The sequence below is a fragment of the Lasioglossum baleicum genome, chromosome 6, assembly GCF_051020765.1.
Source record: "Lasioglossum baleicum chromosome 6, iyLasBale1, whole genome shotgun sequence".
Lineage (NCBI taxonomy): Eukaryota > Metazoa > Arthropoda > Insecta > Hymenoptera > Halictidae > Lasioglossum > Lasioglossum baleicum.
In genome coordinates this window covers 546,406-564,665 of record NC_134934.1, presented here as the reverse complement: position 1 = coordinate 564,665, position 18,260 = coordinate 546,406, and the positions used below count along the sequence as shown (strand labels likewise).

The 18,260-nt window shown below is 39.1% G+C and overlaps 1 protein-coding gene across 2 annotated transcripts in view; it reads right to left on the bottom strand.

Moving 5' to 3' along the window:
* LOC143209727 (uncharacterized) overlaps positions 1–7,145 on the bottom strand; it is a 114,232-nt gene extending 107,087 nt beyond the window's left edge. For both annotated transcript variants that reach the window (XM_076425792.1, XM_076425794.1), the window contains exon 1: positions 6,870–7,145. The gene's annotated coding sequence lies outside the window, so the exon portion shown is untranslated. The remainder of the gene's footprint in view (positions 1–6,869) is intronic.
* Positions 7,146–18,260: the final 11,115 nt, after the last annotated feature.

Below are 18,260 nucleotides of genomic sequence, written 5' to 3'. Positions count from 1 at the left end.
TGTTATGTATCAGGATAACGAGTGCAGCGGTGAACAAAAACACCCAACAAAAACCATGAATACACAACGAAGCGTGAACAGAACCGTCTTTCGAACGAACCGCAACTGGTTGTTTTCACTTCTCTATCAATTAATAACCGAATAAATAATAAACGAACGCGAGCGCCGCGGTCGGAAAAACTTTGGCAACCGTCGGTGTGGCCACGGTTTTTTTGCAACAACGGATCTGACAATGAGCAGCGTCGACACAGAGGACCGAAACGATTTTCGATAACTGAAGCATCGATATCGATATCATCGCGCCGGAAGCGGCGAATTAAATTAGAACCAGTTATCTCGGCGTGGAACTGTTTATTTCCCCGAGGAAAACCGATTACTTTGTCACGGATTCGTGTATGTACTCTCGATCGACTGCGCGCATTTCCGTACCGCTAGGAATTGTAAAAATTCACAAAATTGGAAAGACAGTGTCCTCTAAGGAACAGTGAAAAAATGACCCTGCCGAATCTCGGTCGAATGTCGCTTGCATAATGAGCGAGAAGAGATAATGCAATCAGTGAATTATGCAACGCAAATCGAGAAACAACCTTACGCGAGCGCTATCGCTCTGCTTCCTGGAGCTAATTATACGCGTAAATAACTGAGAAATTCGAAGCGTGTCGTTCCATCAGCGAAATCATTTGTAAAACAAAATGATACCGCTTTGCGAAAAGCGGCAGCACATTTTCTCGATACTTCCGGCCACGTGACAGGCATTAAACCGGTAACGGGACACGTATATGTAACAACAAATTGGAAGGGACTGTGTTACGTCACCGTGGACGTGGGTACGCAATTGCAAAATTGGCTTTGCACTGTAAAGAGACGCCTCTCAGCTGGCGTTACACACGGAGAAACCTTACGTCGACCCCGTCGCGTGGCGTCGCAGTCAGGCGAATGCGTCGAGATAGAAGAGTTTAGAATAAAAAACTAAATTATTCATTATATACGTGGGCAATTACAAACGGTTGCCTGGTCAACGGGTCGTCCCTCGTAAAAGCAACAGAGAAATTCTGCATACATACATACTACAACAAAGATTACCATATTTTCCACAATAATACTTGGAGCTCTGATTAATACGTTAAACTTCTGAAAGCGCTTCGGAGTTTACTGTAAAAAATGAATTATTCATCGCGCAGACGATTTCGGAACGACTCGGAACGATTCGAAAATTCTACGACCAGAATTCGAAACTTCTCCGCAATAACAGCTCCGAACAACCTGTTAACTTTAACTTAACTTTAACTTAAAAAGTAGCTCCGAGTGCAAAGGGTTGATAGCTCAACCACTTGCCCTGCAATATCGTGTTGGACGAACACACGAACACACAACGGAGTCTAATAAATTTTTATGCTATTAATTTGCTTTAAATCGAAATCAAATTCTACATAATTTGGTTTTGTTAGTGTACAGCTATTGGAGAACATATCGCTGCTCCGGAAGTATAACGACGCATTTTTAGAAGAACAATGACGTATTTACATGGTACTGGTTACCGTGACGCTGGTATTTATTATTTTATAAATTGAAATAAATTAAAAGTAGCGATAATAACCCACAATGTCTATAAACTACTCTCATAGAAGAATTAAACCAAATCTATAGGTCATTCTATTCAGACAAATTGGAATTATTTTTCTTTTGCTTGTCCTGTAAAATTTCAATTTTTGCAGTTGTGTCATTATTAGACTGCGGATTTTATGCATTTATGACAAAAATGGGTGGATGTAATTTAAAACAGTAAAAACACCAGGACGATTTAAGAACATCCATATGTTACTTTCAATTTATTACAATTGTTAAAGATATGAAGAAATTTTTATATGGTGCCTGCATCTTATAATTGATGAAGAAAATGTTTATTTTGCATAAAGATCCGCACTGTATCCAGTCACTGTATTGGGTTGGCAAATAAGTTCGTTCGGTTGTTGTGATTTATCCCACTCTAAAAAACCGAACGAACTTATTTGCCAACCCAATACTTCCGGAGCAGCGATATATGCATACAACAGATACGAATTTTCTCCTTTTGTAGAAAATTACGAAGTACTTCACTGCTCTAAATCACTGGGAACCGTAAAATATGTACGTCGTAGTGTAACGAGTTAAACTTTGATAAATAGTCAACATCCCCAATCACAGGGGAATAATAGAAGTAAATCGAGACCCGCTGTTTTGGGGTACGTTTGGGCACAGCATCCCCGTCAATATGTGCGTCAACTGTAACTCGAAAAGCGCTCGTCCAACTCGCAGTCGCTCGAAATTATACGCGGAACCGGAGAGTGCGCGGCGATTACAATCGCACGAGAACGCGCCACTCGGATAAATACGAGACGATCTAATTTTAGACCGACTCTAATCACACGGTCGCGACATCGAACGTGCATACGAAAAAAGATCGAATCGATTCCCGAACGAGAACGTGATCGTACCACTTCCGCGGTGAAGAAGATCGACGTCGTTCTCGCTAGCGTTTTAACCCTTTCGATTCGATGCAATTTTCATTCGACAATCAAAACGTTTCTTTCAACCAGGAACAGTTTTATTCTATGTAATCTTTTTTAGATTGTGCACATCGAATTGAACCTGTTTTCTCAAATAACAGTCAAGCTTCTTGCAATTTATAGAATATAGACGAATTTGTATATTGTGCACATTGAATTGAGCCTGTTTTCTCAAATAACAGTCGAGCTTTTTGGAATTTATAGAATAAGGACGAATTTTTATATTGTACACATTGAATTGAACCTGTTTTCTCAAATAACAGGTGAGCTTTTTGCAATTTATAGAATATAGACGAATTTTTATGTTGTGCACGTCAAATTGAACCTGTTTTCTTGTATAACAGTTGAACTTTTTGGAATTTATAGAATATAGACGAATTTTTATGTTGTGCACGTCAAATTGAACCTGTTTTATTGTATATAACAGTTGAGCTTTTTGCAATTTATAGAATATAGACGAATTTTTATGTTGTACACATTGAATTGAACCTGTTTTCACAAATGACAGACAGTCGAGCATTTTGCAATTTATAGAATACAGTCGTATTTTTACATTGTGCACATTGATTTGAACCTGATTTCTCATATAACAGTCGAGCGTTTTGCAATTTATAGTATACAGACGAATTTAATAATATTAAAACTGTTTTGAATAATGGTATGACAATTTTTATTGTCGCCTCTGAGTCGCCATTCGAGTGCAAATAGTTAAACGCAAATGTCACCTTAAACTAAATGATGCCATATGGCCAGTGTTGGAGAATAAGTAAATTTATTGAAACAAATAATAATTTAAATAAAAATTTAAATAACAAGTTATTCGTTATTTGGATATTCAAATAAAAAGCAAAATAATTATTTATTATTTGAGCAAGTCTAAATGAATTATTTGAAATAATAAAATTAATTGTTATTTAGACATACAATTTCAATAATATTTGTATTGACAAATAATAAATTAAATTGTATTCTTTTATAGGCAGCTAGACCCTCCGGATGGGCCCGACCACTGGCGATATACCTGAAAAGGTTGCCATACACACAAAAAACGCGCACGTGTTCACATCGTATGTATACAAAATATGTACAAGAAATAAGAGAAGACCAAAAACTATTTATTTGATTTCCACCTCGATCCAAATAATAAATAATCACTGTCCAACAGCCAAAAAGTATTTCGATTCCCACTATGCGATTCTTATAGAGTTTTCCGCGCTGATTCCGAATCTCGTTTTAATTTTTTTCCTATACGTCCAGTTTTTGAGAAAATGGAGTTTAAAAAAAAGACATATTTTTCAACTTTAAACAAATATTGTGATGTTATTATAAAAGATATTGTATTGTTCTTTACAGCAAAAGATTCTGTAGACTTTCCCGAATACAGTGATATCCAATATTAATACATTATGATTGTTTAAACATGTTTAAACAATGATTAAAGACGGAGAGACACTACTTTTGCACCAATTTTTGCGGATATTTTCGAATTTATCTCAAAAAATTAGGGTGAAGATTGTGGTGCGAACGTTTTTTAACCTTGAAATAATTCGTTAAACTTGCACAACTTCAAGAAAATTGTGGTTTTTCCAATACCACGCGCGGAAAAATTTTTTTTTAACATGCGACACATCATTTCTCGTAGATTTTTTCACGCCGATTTCAAATCTGGTTTCAAAATTTGTCTACGACCTCAGGATATTGCAAAATCGATTTCTTGAAATTCTACATGTTTAACGAATTTTCTCAAGGTTAAAAAACGTTCGTACCATAATCTTCCTATTTTTCCCATATTCGGCAAAGTTTCAGCTTTAATTTTATAAAAAAATTTCATCGCTCTACCTCATTTCTATCGAAAGTTTTTTGATTTTGACACAGATTTCGTCGGTTTAGCCCAGTGTGCGTCGTGCCGCGTCCTGCCATCGCGATGCATCGTCAAGGGCAGTTCCATTTCTCCGAGATACGCGAATTACCCTCCAAAATACAATAACAATTACTTAAACTTGTTCTCGCTGCAAGAGTGCCATCAATCAATTCGTGATGTTCTCCGGATTAAAATGAGCCGAAACACGGTAGAAATCCGATAACAACAACGAGATCGGTTTACCGTCGAGACATTTCTCAGTAAACCGAGGACGCCTCGCCCTCGCGTCGTTCGATTGGTGGGGCGTGTTTATACTCATTTTTACCAGGAGAACATTTCGGTAATTATTTACAAAAGTACCATCCTCTCCGATTTTGATGAAATTTATATATGTTATGCAGCAACACATTCTAAACAACTTTTTCCTTTTCCAATATAGGGGGGTCGCTTTTAGTTTTCGAGATATTTGCAAAAAACTATCGCGAATACTGTATTGAATTTTTCGTATTCCTGAACGCTCCGCTGCAACGTAGACTGTTTCGGTGCGGCGTTTTTTTACATTTTGACGCTGTAGAGCGTCTGGATATTCGTATGCGTGGTTGGCCGTTAGGCCGGCTCTCTCCGCCCCACTGCCTAACCCTAACTAATTCCGATCGCATGATTTTTCCATTACTAGTTCAAATTCTGTATGACCGCTATATAGAATGAAAAGATTATGCGATCAGAATTAGTTAGGGTTAGGTGGTGGGGGGCGGAGAGGGCCGGCCCGATCACGCATACGGAAATACTTATAGGAGCAGTCTTTCAAAACTGAAAGCTCACCTTACAAACCAAAAAAAAATAAACAGAAAATGGATTTTTCGGGTTGTCCGCTCAGAAACACTCTGTGGGTGTGTGTGGTGTCATGCTGACCCTTTCCGCCCCCCCCCTGTTTTCTCTCTTATCTCTACAGCGTCAAAATGTAAACAAACGCCGCACCTAAACAGGTCTACGTTGCTGCGGAGCGTCCAGAAATGCGAAAAATTCAATACAGTATTCGCGATAGTTTTTTGCAAATATCTCGAAAACTAAAAGCGACCCCCCTATATTGGAAAAGGAAAAAGTTGTTCAAAATGTCCATATCTATAACATATATAAATTTCATCAAAATCGGAGAGGATGGTACTTTTGTAAATAATTACCAACATTTCCAATCGAGAGGTAACTTTGTTAGTACGATATTGTTTACTATAAACATCTATGTTTGGTAAATGAATCTGTAATGAACGTGTTGTATTACGATTGCTATCGTTTCGACGAAGAGTATCGGTCGAGGGAAACAAGGAAAAAGATTGTTCTAGAGCAGACTCGCACTAATCCGGGGTAACCGTTCGCGCTAAAACGGACCGTGCCATAGTTATTTTCGGTATCCGGCACGAGCAACACGTTTCCGTCCGAATAGGAACATTCTTTCGACGGGAAACTGGTCAAACCACGTTGTACGAGCCTTGATACCCGACACTGTATTCAAATCGATAGCAATAATCGCCTACCATAAATTTCCATACGAAACTAATTATAGACGGTGCTAGCTGGAGTTCGCCCATAATTCTTTAACTAGTCCCAGGAAAACAGTGCTGCACTTGAATTTCATCGAGCGTTAATAACGCTGATTAACCCTTGTGTGACCAACCAAAATATGTAAATTGTTTAAAACCTGTTGTGTTTAACGTATTTGCAGAAATTCTCATTTTAAGGCTGTAAATTGATATATTAGACGTTCAGAGAAATTTTGTGATATTTTTAGAGGAACATTCATAAGTAGACAGCGGATCTTTATGCGAAATAAAAATGTTTTGAATTGATTGTGGAAAACAGGAATAACATAAAAATTGGTTTACGTTCTAATATTCTTAATTTGCGATTATTATTTTCAATATTGTATACTATTGGAAAAATGAGGCAAAAAATTTGAATAAACAGATTCTTGTTATATTTACAAAATGATGGGAAATAGTTATTTCTAGACCTGCGTAAATCTAGTGTTAAAAGCAATGTTACGACATCCCTGAGTTTCTTCAATCTTTTACTGTTTTATACTTCCCCAACCAATTTCTTCATAAATGAATAAAGATCCGCTGTCTGTCGATAAGTTGTCGAAAGAAATACAGTAAATGGGTACCCGGGATAAGGGTTAAAGGATTATAATAAATTAAGCGACGAGAGTATGCGGCACACACCGTGGTGTGGTTATGTTTCTCGTTGGTCGAACGTGAAACGTCAAAGGTGCTGAAAAAACTACCCCAACGTACTCCATTTTCCTTCGCCGTGGATTTCGACGAGGAAGAGCTACGACATTTCGTGCGGACGTCTGTACGCACGCACGCACGCACGCACGCACATACCGATCCAGAGCACGATACCAATCAATAACATCCGCGAATTAATCACGAGATAGGGGATGAAAGTGACAGGTGACATACCGTGGTTGGTGCTCCGCACGATTCGAGCTCCTTCGGCGCAGTCCTCCTCGAGTTTTCCAGCGGATCTCCTCGACACAGGTTGATAGAGCACAACAAACGAGCACACGCGGCACGCACGGATCTCTCCGTTCCTGTCGACACGTTCCCGACGACTGTCTTTGGTTCACGAGCAACGAAAAAACGGCGAGGCGAAAACACTATGTAAGCGCGAACCGGCTGACACAGCCAACAACCGCGCCTCTAAAGCTTGCACCAGCAAACTGGCCTCAGTGGCATCTCTCGTGCGGCAAACTTTCGCGCAAGGGCGCAACGCGCGCTCCGATTGGCCGAGGCTCCAACGGATAAGCCAATCCCGATCGATCGTACGCCGAACATTGACCCCCTCCCCACTATATTAGAACCATAACAGAACACAGCGCTCTACGAACTCTTCTCCCGAGTAGATCGGGCTTCTCCCGCTTTCCTATACCCCGTCGCCATGGAAACCGAGACGCCGCGCCGCGTCGAGAAAAATGTACATCTCGCGCCATCTACACTGAACAGGGTAACTATCTTTTCTGTTATCTATCCACCTACAGTAAATATTCTATGAACACCGCGTAATTTGATTCCGGGTCGGGTATATCGGTGTGAACCACTACTAATCCAATCGTAAAAACAATAGAACGTAATAATTTTAAGGTTGGCTTAGTTCTTCGCGGAAAAAACGTCGAAAAAATCGGTTTTTATCTTTTTAACAACAGCGCACCAAACCAAAAAATCTGAAAAAAATTCACGAACAATACTTATAACAATATACCGCTACTGTAAAAAATATAAATGTTGTCACTCTAGAACTTCCATGTGAACTCTGCATTTTTTCGATTTTTTTGAGGTTTTTATTTTTTACAAGCAGGATTTTCATTTAAAAAATCTGAAACCAATTGCAAAGTATGTATTAGGAGTTCTTGACATGTGTCAGATTTTTCTCAGAATTTCTAAACGTCATTAACTAGGGAAAATAGGCCAAAAACTGATTTTTCGATTTTACCCCATAACTACCCTCCCGATCGAGATACAGGCAGAAAGTATATGAGAGTGCTCACGCACCGACGAGATACTATTAAAGACTGCCAGCCCCTGTGCTATTCAGCGAGCCCGGTAACCGGGCGCAACGGGCGCGGGGATAACGTGAAAGTTACAGTGATCTGATATACCACATCGCTAAAAGTTCTAAATAGTGCTAAAATAGTGCCAAAACATCGTCTGAAATATGGCGGAGAATGTAACATTTAATAATAATCGATATAGTTTCGTAATAATTCGCATTCACACCGATGCATCGCGACGAGAATCTCCTCAGTGGTCTTCTTTACCGACAAAATGCCGTCGTTGGCCTTCTGTTTCTCTGGATGGAGCTAAAATATATCCTAGAGGGCGTAAGAAATACCGAAAAATTCGAGTCCCGCCAACTCCCATAAGGCTGGCAGTCTTTAACAGTATCTCGTCGGTGGCCTGGATCAGCTCCCGTCTCCACACTCAGTCCGGAAAGAACCCGTCTCCACACTCAGTCCGGACAAGAATCCGTCTCCACACTCAGTCCGGACAAGAACCCGTCTCCACACTCAGTCCGGACAAGAATCCGTCTCCACACTCAGTCCGGACAAGAACCCGTCTCCACACTCAGTCCGGACAAAAACCCGTCTCCACACTCAGTCCGGACAATAACCTACTTTATATAAAATACAGTGACTCCCACTAATATTCGGACACTCTTAAAAACACCGTAACTTTTTAAATATTGGACTATGCGATTTGAACTTTTTTGGAACGCTAGAGCAATTAGTTCACTACAGGATGCGAAAAGAAATTTTTTCAAAAATTGCATTTGACCGGAATTGTAGAGGAAATACTAAATGTTGCATTTTACAATTTTTTTATGCGGGCCTATATTGAAGTTTTGAAAAATATGTTTTGTAGATCTGTGTGGGTTATATGCATTGTGAAAGTTTCATCGAAATCGGTTGATGCGGGGAAAAATGACAGTCATCGAAAGATGTAAGAATTCTTAGATTTACTGCTGTTATAGGCCGAAAATCGTGAAAATCTGCAATTTTTACCATCTTTAAACGCTTGTAGCTCATTGCAACGTCGACCGATTTTGACGAAATTTTCAGGATATGTTTAATTGAAACAGATCTACAAAACGCATTTTTTAAATTTTCAATATAGGCCCACATAAAAAAGTTGTAAAATGGATCTTTTAGAATTTTCTCTACAATTCCGACCAATTGCAATTTTCGAAAAAATTTCTTTTCACATCCTGTAGTGAACTAAGTGCTCTAGCTTTCGAAAAAAGTTTGAATCGTATAGTCCAATATTAAAAAGATTATCGCGTTTTTTAGAGCGTCCGAATATTAATGGGAGTCACTGTATGTAACTAAGATATAGATCTAATATACAAATCTCTAATCAATATAAATTAAATATAATGATAGAAGTATTTTAATTTTTTCCAATCTTTTAGTTGCAAACTCTAGTTGTAAAAAATAAAAAACCTGGAAGAATTCGAAGAAATACAGATTTCATATCGAGGCGTAAATGCCCAAGTAGCCACGTGTAGCCAGGTACGTCTCTAAAAATTGAGTGAAATCTTGAATGGAATGAAATCGTCCTTTACCAGCGCACTGTGTCAAGAATGGTTCTTTATTATTTTATTGTCGGTGCCACGAAGAATGACTCGGACATCTTTCTATGCCTCAATAGCAATGATGTGTTATACATATACTTTGCAGACCTCCACGGTCAGTTGAGAGCTGCACAATTCATCTTGGGGTTTTCCCATCAACTCGCACACCGTGTGGCAGCGACTCTTTGACTTTTCTTCTATCTCCATGGTGGACATATTGGAATGGATTTACGAAAAATGGATTTTTTTTAAGATGTTAGAAAAGTCACTTTAATAGATAATGTATAAGAAATTTTTTTTTAAATTACTATTGCTTGGAATTTCGAAAATAAATGTACAGGTTACGATTTTTAACTTTTTTATCTGTGCCTATAATGAAAATTTAAGATATGCCTTCTAAACAGAATTGGGCAAAAAATTTCGGATCACGAATAATAGATACAAAATTTTTATTTAGTTACTCTTGAAGATATAGTTACAAAAGTAACTTGTATCCGACGTTTAATTAGATACTTTTGTATCCGAAGCAGAAGGATCCGAAGTTACGGATACATTTGTAACTAGTTTCTGTATCTAATTCAAAAATCCTTTCGGATCCTTCAAGATCCTTTTGACCAGGTCGAGGCTTGAATGAACACGTTCCGAGGCCCGAGGGCCGGGGGATTGCTCGGCCGTGTTTATTGCACCACTTGGCCTAGGCGCCCGAGGCCCCGATGATGGGCAAAAATATTTAATTGGATACTTTTTCCAAGATATCTTCACGAGTAAAAGCAGTAAGTACTGGCCGAATTCTATCGAGTTTAGACTTTTCTTAATCGGAAGAACGCCACGAACTGGCTCGTGGCACTTTCGTGAGGGCATCACGGAAAAATAAACAAGTTCAGGATTTACTTGTCAGGGGTTTCATGCCGAGCTACCTGGCTTCACGGGTCGTGAAGATATCTTGGAAAAAGTATCTAATTCAATATTTTTGCCCATCATCGGTGCCTCGGCCGCCTAGGCCGAGTGGTGCAATAAACACGGCCGGGCGATCCTCCGGCCAGCCAGGTAGCTCGGCATGAAACCCCTGACAAGTGAATCCTGAACTTGTTAACTTCCCGATTTTATAGGGAAGTTATTGTAATGACCCCGAAAATCGAAAATCGATTTTTTAGCAGATTTCACGTTTCATGGTCATTCGAGTCATTTTAGACTATTTTTATAAAAATGTTCGTGTGTGGTGTGTGTGTGTGTGTGTGTGTGTGTGTGTGCGTGCAGGTGCGTGCGCGTATGTCTGTTTCTATGGTATCAAATTTTTCGTTAACGTTTTCTGAAAAAGTAACAACCCGATCAGAATGATGAATGATGCAATCGATGTGCCCCGTTGTAACTTAGAGCTGATTAGATTTTGGTCCATATTGGTCAAGCGGTTTTTTAGATTTTTAGTTTTTTTCGAAAGGAGTTGATTCTACAATGCAATTTATACGAGAGAACGGAAAGTTTCCACCGAAGAAACAAACGTAATTACACAAAAAATTTTTTTTTCATTTTTTAAATTTAAAAAAAAATTTTTTTTTGTAACTTACGCTAATGTTTCCGCTTACAATAATCGAAAATTATCCCAATGCAAGAGTGAGTTAATCATCTCTACTTCCAAGAATACATTTTCAAAGAATATCGATGAAAGTACAAAAAAAATGTATATTACAATCTTTAAAAAAAACAATCACATCAAAACGAATTATTAACTGAGATTAAATTGAAAATTAATATAAACTATATGATAATTATTAATAACATTAATGTTGAAAACGGATTGGTTAATGGAGTACACATGCGGAATATTAAAATTGATTACTTTTCAAGAAAATACTAAAATTCCGTCTATATTGTGGTTAGATTTTCAATTGTCCAGAGTAGGAGTGAAAGTAAGAACTCGTTATCGTGATTATATGAAAAATGCAAATATTCATCAAAATTTAACACCAATAATAAAAATATTGAATCAAGTAAATATGTCGAGAGAGGAAAAATATCAAATCACACGTAGTCAATTTCCAGTGGTTCCTGCTGAAGCGATTACGATTCATAAAAGTCAGGGCCAAACATACGAGAAAGTATGTTTGAATTTTAAAACATCAGAAAAATGAACTTTTCAAATGTTGTATGTAGAACTGAGCAGAGTTTCACAATTGAGCAGTTTATATATTTTGGGATAATTTAAATTAACAGTATCGAAGAAAACCAAGATCAATACTGCAAACCCGGATAATGAGGAGACATTTGGTCTCGCGAGACAGCGGGTCATAAAATTCGAGCGGGTCGACGTGCCCGCTGTGCCCCCCCCCCCCCGCTGTGCGTGGCACAAAAAAAGGTCTCCGAAGATATCCTACCGCCTTAAAGGAAAGCTATCGGTAGTTTACCTAAACGAACCGTGAAGCCGTAGAGACCTTTTTTCGTGCCTCGCACAGTGGGCCCGTCGACCCCGCTCGAAATTTATGACCCGCTGTCTCGCGAGTCAAGAACTATAAACGCACCCTAATGCGACGCCATATAGCAAACATTTTGATAAGTAGAAAACTATTGAATTTCCCTGAAAACGTACACTTAATAATAATAATAATATACTGCAACTAACGAATCGGGAAGTTCTTTGTGTGGCTCGTGGAGAGTCACACACCAAATAAAAAAAAAACATTAATAGTTATAGATACTACTAGCCATGCGTACCACTAACCCTTTCGTAAGAGCAGTTCTATCCGCGAGCTCGCGAAGCGAGCGAGCAAAAACAACCCTACTCGCGAGCGAGCGAAGCGAGCGAGCAACAATAACCCTCTAGTTTATTTTTCCGTGATGCCCTCGCGAAAGTGCCGCGAGCCAGTTCGTGGCCAGTAGAGCTGCAAGCGGGCTCACAAAATGCGAGCCGAGTTCGAGTCGAGTCGAGTCGAGACTCGCTTGTGCGAGTCGAGTCGAGTTCTCGCACGAAGCGAACGGTTCGTGCGAGAACTCGACTCGACTCGGCTCGACTCAGTCGAACTTAGTTCGGCTCGCATTCTGCAGATGTTCGCACAGCCCTAGTGGCCAGTGATGTGATCAGACCCACCGTAACTCGCGCATGCGCGGCAATTTCAGCCTCAGTAGCGTAACTATTTCGATGAAATCGTGTAGCTTGTGCACCCCGCAGACTTTTATAATTGAAACTTATTCTCTATTTTGAGGATGGGATAGGGAAAGAGCACTGCAATAACTACGCAAAAGAATACATAATCGTCTCTCGTCCATCAGTCGTCCCGCCAATAACACTGGTACATTCCCGCCAGAATAACTGCCTCAAGGCGTCAGGGCCCTGGCCGCTCGGCTGTGTCATTGTAGATACGGTACTGTCTTGGCCGCGCATGCGCGAGTTACGGTGGGTCTGATCACATCACTGTTCGTGGCGTTCTTCCGATTAAGAAAAGTCTAAACTCGATAGAATTCGGTCACTGCTTACTGCTTTTACTCGTGAAGATATCTTGGAAAAAGTATCTAATTCAATATTTTGGCCCATCATCGGTGCCTCGGGCGCGGGCGCCTTGGCCGAGTGGTGCAATAAACACGGCCGGGCAATCCCCCGGCCGTGTTTATTGTACTGCTATTGTGTTCTGGGCTCAGGTCTAGGGGGCCCGACCTTCGGGCCTCGGAACGTGTTCATTCAAGCCTCGAGCTGGTCAAAAGGATCTTTGAATTAGATACAGACCATCGTCGCCAATTTTTCCACGCTTCTCCGAGCTCGCGTTTCGGTGGACCGAGTAGCTGAAACACGAGTCGGGAGAAGCTGAGTCAACGATGGAAATGATCAAGAATTGCTAATGTAAGTTTAATTAATCATTTACAATTCAATCAAATATGTTTTTTATTTAAATGTATTAGATAATCAAATATTTTATAAATTCAATTTTTCTAACTATACAATCTATTTAAGCAAGTACAGTTTTTAAATATGTTAAATTTTGCAACAATCGTTTTGAAACAAATCAAGTTTGAAACAAATATTTTTTTATTAGTTAACATCTTTTTTTAACAGAATATTGCAAGAAAAATTGTCTAAACAAAGTATATTTTTGCTCAGATAAAAGTTTTCGTATAAACATCCTTTTATAAACAGAATTTTCTAGGTAAATTAAATTGTTTCAACAAATATAATTTTTTGAACATGTAAATAATCTGTATTATTTTTAAAATAGGTTTAAGTAGATTATAATACATATTTAAATAGAGTAAAAAAAAACTTCAGATTTGAATAATAAAATGCATTTTCCTATCTGCAGAATCATCGCTGTCATCGCTGCCTGTCAAAAGGCAGGCTTCCTCCATCGGCTTTCACCTAATTAATTCTTATTGCATCCCTATTAATAGTTGTTATGTATTATAATAATTATTTATTTGTTTTATATAGTTAAATTCCGACTTTCAAACTAAATATAATTTCTAAAAGTCCTAAGTAAATAGTACCTTGTACATACATTTTCTAGTTTGTTGGAAGTAGAGCTTAAATGTTGTTCAATCTTTTTTGTTTAAATAAAAAATAAAATTAGTTATTCCGTACAACGTGTCTACTTCTGCAATCCTGTCTTTTATTTGACCTTATTAAATAATTATATTTTTCAGTTATTTTAATACAGGATATTTGCCTCATTTCGTGAAAGAAATGAATCTTAGTTACATATTTTATATAAAATAATATAAACTGTTTATTGTCCGCGGACTGAGTGTGGAGACAGGTTTTTGTCCGGACTGAGTGTGGAGACGGGTTCTTGTCCAGACTAAAAGAGATGATGGCAGCCAAAAATGGCACGGCCATAACCCGGGCGTGAGCACTCTCATATACTCTCTGATACAGGGTTGAAATTTTGCACAGTATGTTTTTTCTTGGTGCTCTATCGAATGGCACATCGTCGATAAAATTCGGTTCAAGGGCATTTTTGACTATCTTATCCGGCTATACCCTTTCATTCATTGCACGAAGCGGTCTCATCGGTGCGCTATTTTTTGCTGTGCTCCTTTGAAGCACAAAACAATAGTGTCTCTCCACCGACGAGGTACTATTAAAGACTGCCAGCCTTATGGGAGTTCGTGTCACCCGAATATTCGGTGTTCTCCAGTGTTCTCTTATGCCCTCTAATTGTAAGATATATTCTGAATGGAGTGAGAAACAGAAGGCCATCGACATGATCTCGTCGGACAGTGTTGGGCAATGAATAAATTTATTTAAATAAATAATTATTTAAATATAAATAATTACTTAAATAATGATTTAAATAACAAGAGTTATTTGTTATTTGGATATTCAAATAAAACGCAAAAATAATTATTTATTATTTGAGCAAGTCTAATTGAATTTATTTAAAATAATAAAGTTAATTGTTATTTACAAATACAATTTGCAATTATTATTTGTAGTAACAAATAATAAATTAAATTGTATTTTCATTCATTAATCCGCCCTCCGGACGAGAGCCCGACCACTGACGTAATACCTGAAAAGGTTACTATAGCAGAGAAAAAACGCGCACAGATCAGCTCCGAATCGGCCGATTTATTTACAATTTACAACCACCGCGCTCCGACAACTTCAATTCCGACAGATGGACGTACGACAGACCCAAGCAAATTGGTACAAAACTTTTGTAACAAAAGATAGTTGTATTTACGTAAATATTATACATACGGGTAATCAGGATATTAATTTCGCCACGTGTTCATTGTATACATATATAAAATACAAGAAATATAAGAGAAGAGAGACCAAAAACTATTTAATTGATTTCCACCTCAATCCAAATAATAAATAATCTTTTATTTGCAAATAAGAAATAATAAATACATCATTTTTGGAATTATTTAAATAATTTTTATTTAAATAAAAAGTTTAGTTATTATTTGCAATTAAAATCACACGTTTATTTATTATTTAATTATTTATTATTTAAAATAAAATTTGCCCAACACTGGTTCCAATATTAAAAGCAAAACTCAAGGACAAAAAATTCCTAGAAATATATTTATATTTATTCAAGCATAATTTTAGGAAAATCAACACAATTCCTATTTTAAATTTTATATGAGACACCTCAATTTGTAATTTCAAAATATTTCATAAACGGGAATTATTACCTTCCACTTTTTTATACATAAATGTTCCAAGAATCGATCTGTGAGAACAGAAATATGTTGAAAAGACTTTACTGTAAAAAATTAGATGGCAAGGTGGTCAAGGGAATGCTCGTTAACATCATTAGCAAAAGGAATTGTTATAAACATTAAACAGCCAGAAATAATACCTGTGAATTGTATTGAATAAATTAATGCGTGCGAATGTTCATGGTTTAAAAGTTATTCCGTATCACGAATACTATTGGCCACTTTTACTAAAAAATTAGGTGGTCAGATAGCCAAGGGATTGTTTGTGGACATCGCTGTAAAATGGAATTGTTATAAACATTAACCAGCTAGAAATAATAAATTTATCAATAATTGTCACCGCGATCGACATCGATCGATATTCGGTGGGGTGGGGAGCGGCGAGCGTCGAGCGTGAGGGGCGCGTCGCCCGAGCTCGGCAAGAGAGCGTCAATCAGTCAGTCGGGGCGGGGGGGGGGCGGCGGCGCGGCGGCACGAGCGGACGGGTTCCGGGAGGAGGAGGACCAGGGACTTACCAAAGGTGGACAAGAGGTCATCAACAGCTACCGTGGCCTACCTTGACCACCACTGACCTACCTTCAACACCAGTAAGTTTTATTACTACTACTAACATTGTTCAATCTTTGTCTACCAGCTTCAACAAACATGTTCTTCAACTGCTCGTTCAACGAATACCATCAATTTTTATCTTTAATATGCAAATTGGAATTTCCATCAAAAATTTCAGTATTGAGTCTTCTTCAAATTTATATTTCTTGATTGAAATTGGTATTCCTCCAATCGGAGGTCCCTCAGGGGCTCACTCACGGATGGGGCCGTGAGTGAGTACGGGGTGTAGCGTCCCCGGGGCTACCCGAAGCACAATAGACTGCATTCGTGTGAAGAGTTAACATAGCTCTCGTGAGTTGGTTGTATTCACACTTCTGTGCAGGATTATAATTGCTATTGTATACTGGTTGTATTAGCACTTTTGTACAGGGTTACAATTGCTCTCATGAGCTGGTTCTGTGGTTGTATTCGCACTCATGTGCGAGGTTACAATTGCTCTTGTAAACTGGTTGTATTAGCACTTTTTTACGGGGTTACAATTGCTCTCATGAGCTGGTTCTGTGGTTGTATTCGCACTCATGTGCGAGGTTACAATTGCTCTTGTAAACTGGTTGTATTAGCACTTTTGTGCGAGATTACAATTGCTCTCATGAGCTGGTTGTCTGATTGTATTCGCACTCATGTGCATGGTTAGGTTTGCGCTTACGTGCGGTGTTATATTTGCTCTCGTGAGCTGGTTCTTTGATTGTATTCGCACTCATGTGCAAGATTATAATTGTGAACTGGTTGTATTCGCACGTTCGAAGTACTAATTCAGTCAAAGAACGCGACAATGGTTACTTCTGCATTTCTAATTGTCCACTTCGGAACTTTTACAAGTTCCGCTTCAATAAATTTTCAAATCCTGTTCAAAATTGGTATTCTTCCGATCGGAGGTCCCCCAGGGGCTCACTTACGGATGGGGCCGTGAGTGAGTACGGGGTGTAGCGTCCTCAGGGTACCCGAACCGCCTATATAGGCCGCACTCGTGTGCGGGGTTAGTTGGGCTCTCGTGAGCTGGTGTTAGGTTGGCTCTCGTGAGCTGGATAGATTCGCACTCGTGTGCGGGGTTATGTCTAACTATTATTAGTCTGTTTTTGATAGAATACACCAAGAAGAGGACGCACCAAGGAGAGGACATACCGAGAAGAGGACACACCCAGAAGAGGACGCATCAAGAAGAGGACAATCCAAGACGACTGCGGCGTAATCTTAAGTTAGTTTTATTTACCGAGCAAATATTGTCATAGCGTCACCCCTGAACCTGAGCCTTCTGCTCAGGCTCATGTTTCTTATTTGCGAATCAAAGCCTTCTGCTTTGATTCTTCCCCTTTTGCGATTTAGTTGTTTGGTCCACAATAATTGCTCGGCTTGCGTGCGTGCGTGCGTGCATGCGTTAATTTTAAAACTTGTATATCTTTGTTGTAAATATGTCGACTATTGCCGTAACGTCACTTTACTCGACTCGTATTTTTGACTCCGATACAGCCATCTGCTGTGTCGGACCTTGCTTGTATGTACCAGACCGGTCGGAGCCGGTATTCGGCGCCGATACATTGAGAGGGGTGGTTCATTGAGACCTGTTCACTCGTATTGCCATTCTCTCTGTTCGTAATCCTACCCGAGTCACCTCAACGCTTTGCGTTGCCTGGTGGCAGGTAGTTGGCAGAGAAATTCTCTGTTCGTCATCCTACCCGAGTTCACCTCAACGCATTGCGTTGCCTGGTGGCAGGTAGTTGGCAGAGAAATGGTTCTACGTTTGAACACTTTTCGTGTCCATCTCTCTTGGTGAGGACACGTCGGATATCGGCTCTGGCCGGAGCTGGGCTGCAAGCATTGTACGCGCCGCGTCACCTTCGAACCAGAGCCTTCTGCTCTGGTTCGCTCTTGTTTCTCACTTTGAAAGAATCGGAGCCTTCTGCCTGATTCACACCTTTTGCCCCGCGATAATTACTCGACGTACTTGCGTAATTTAG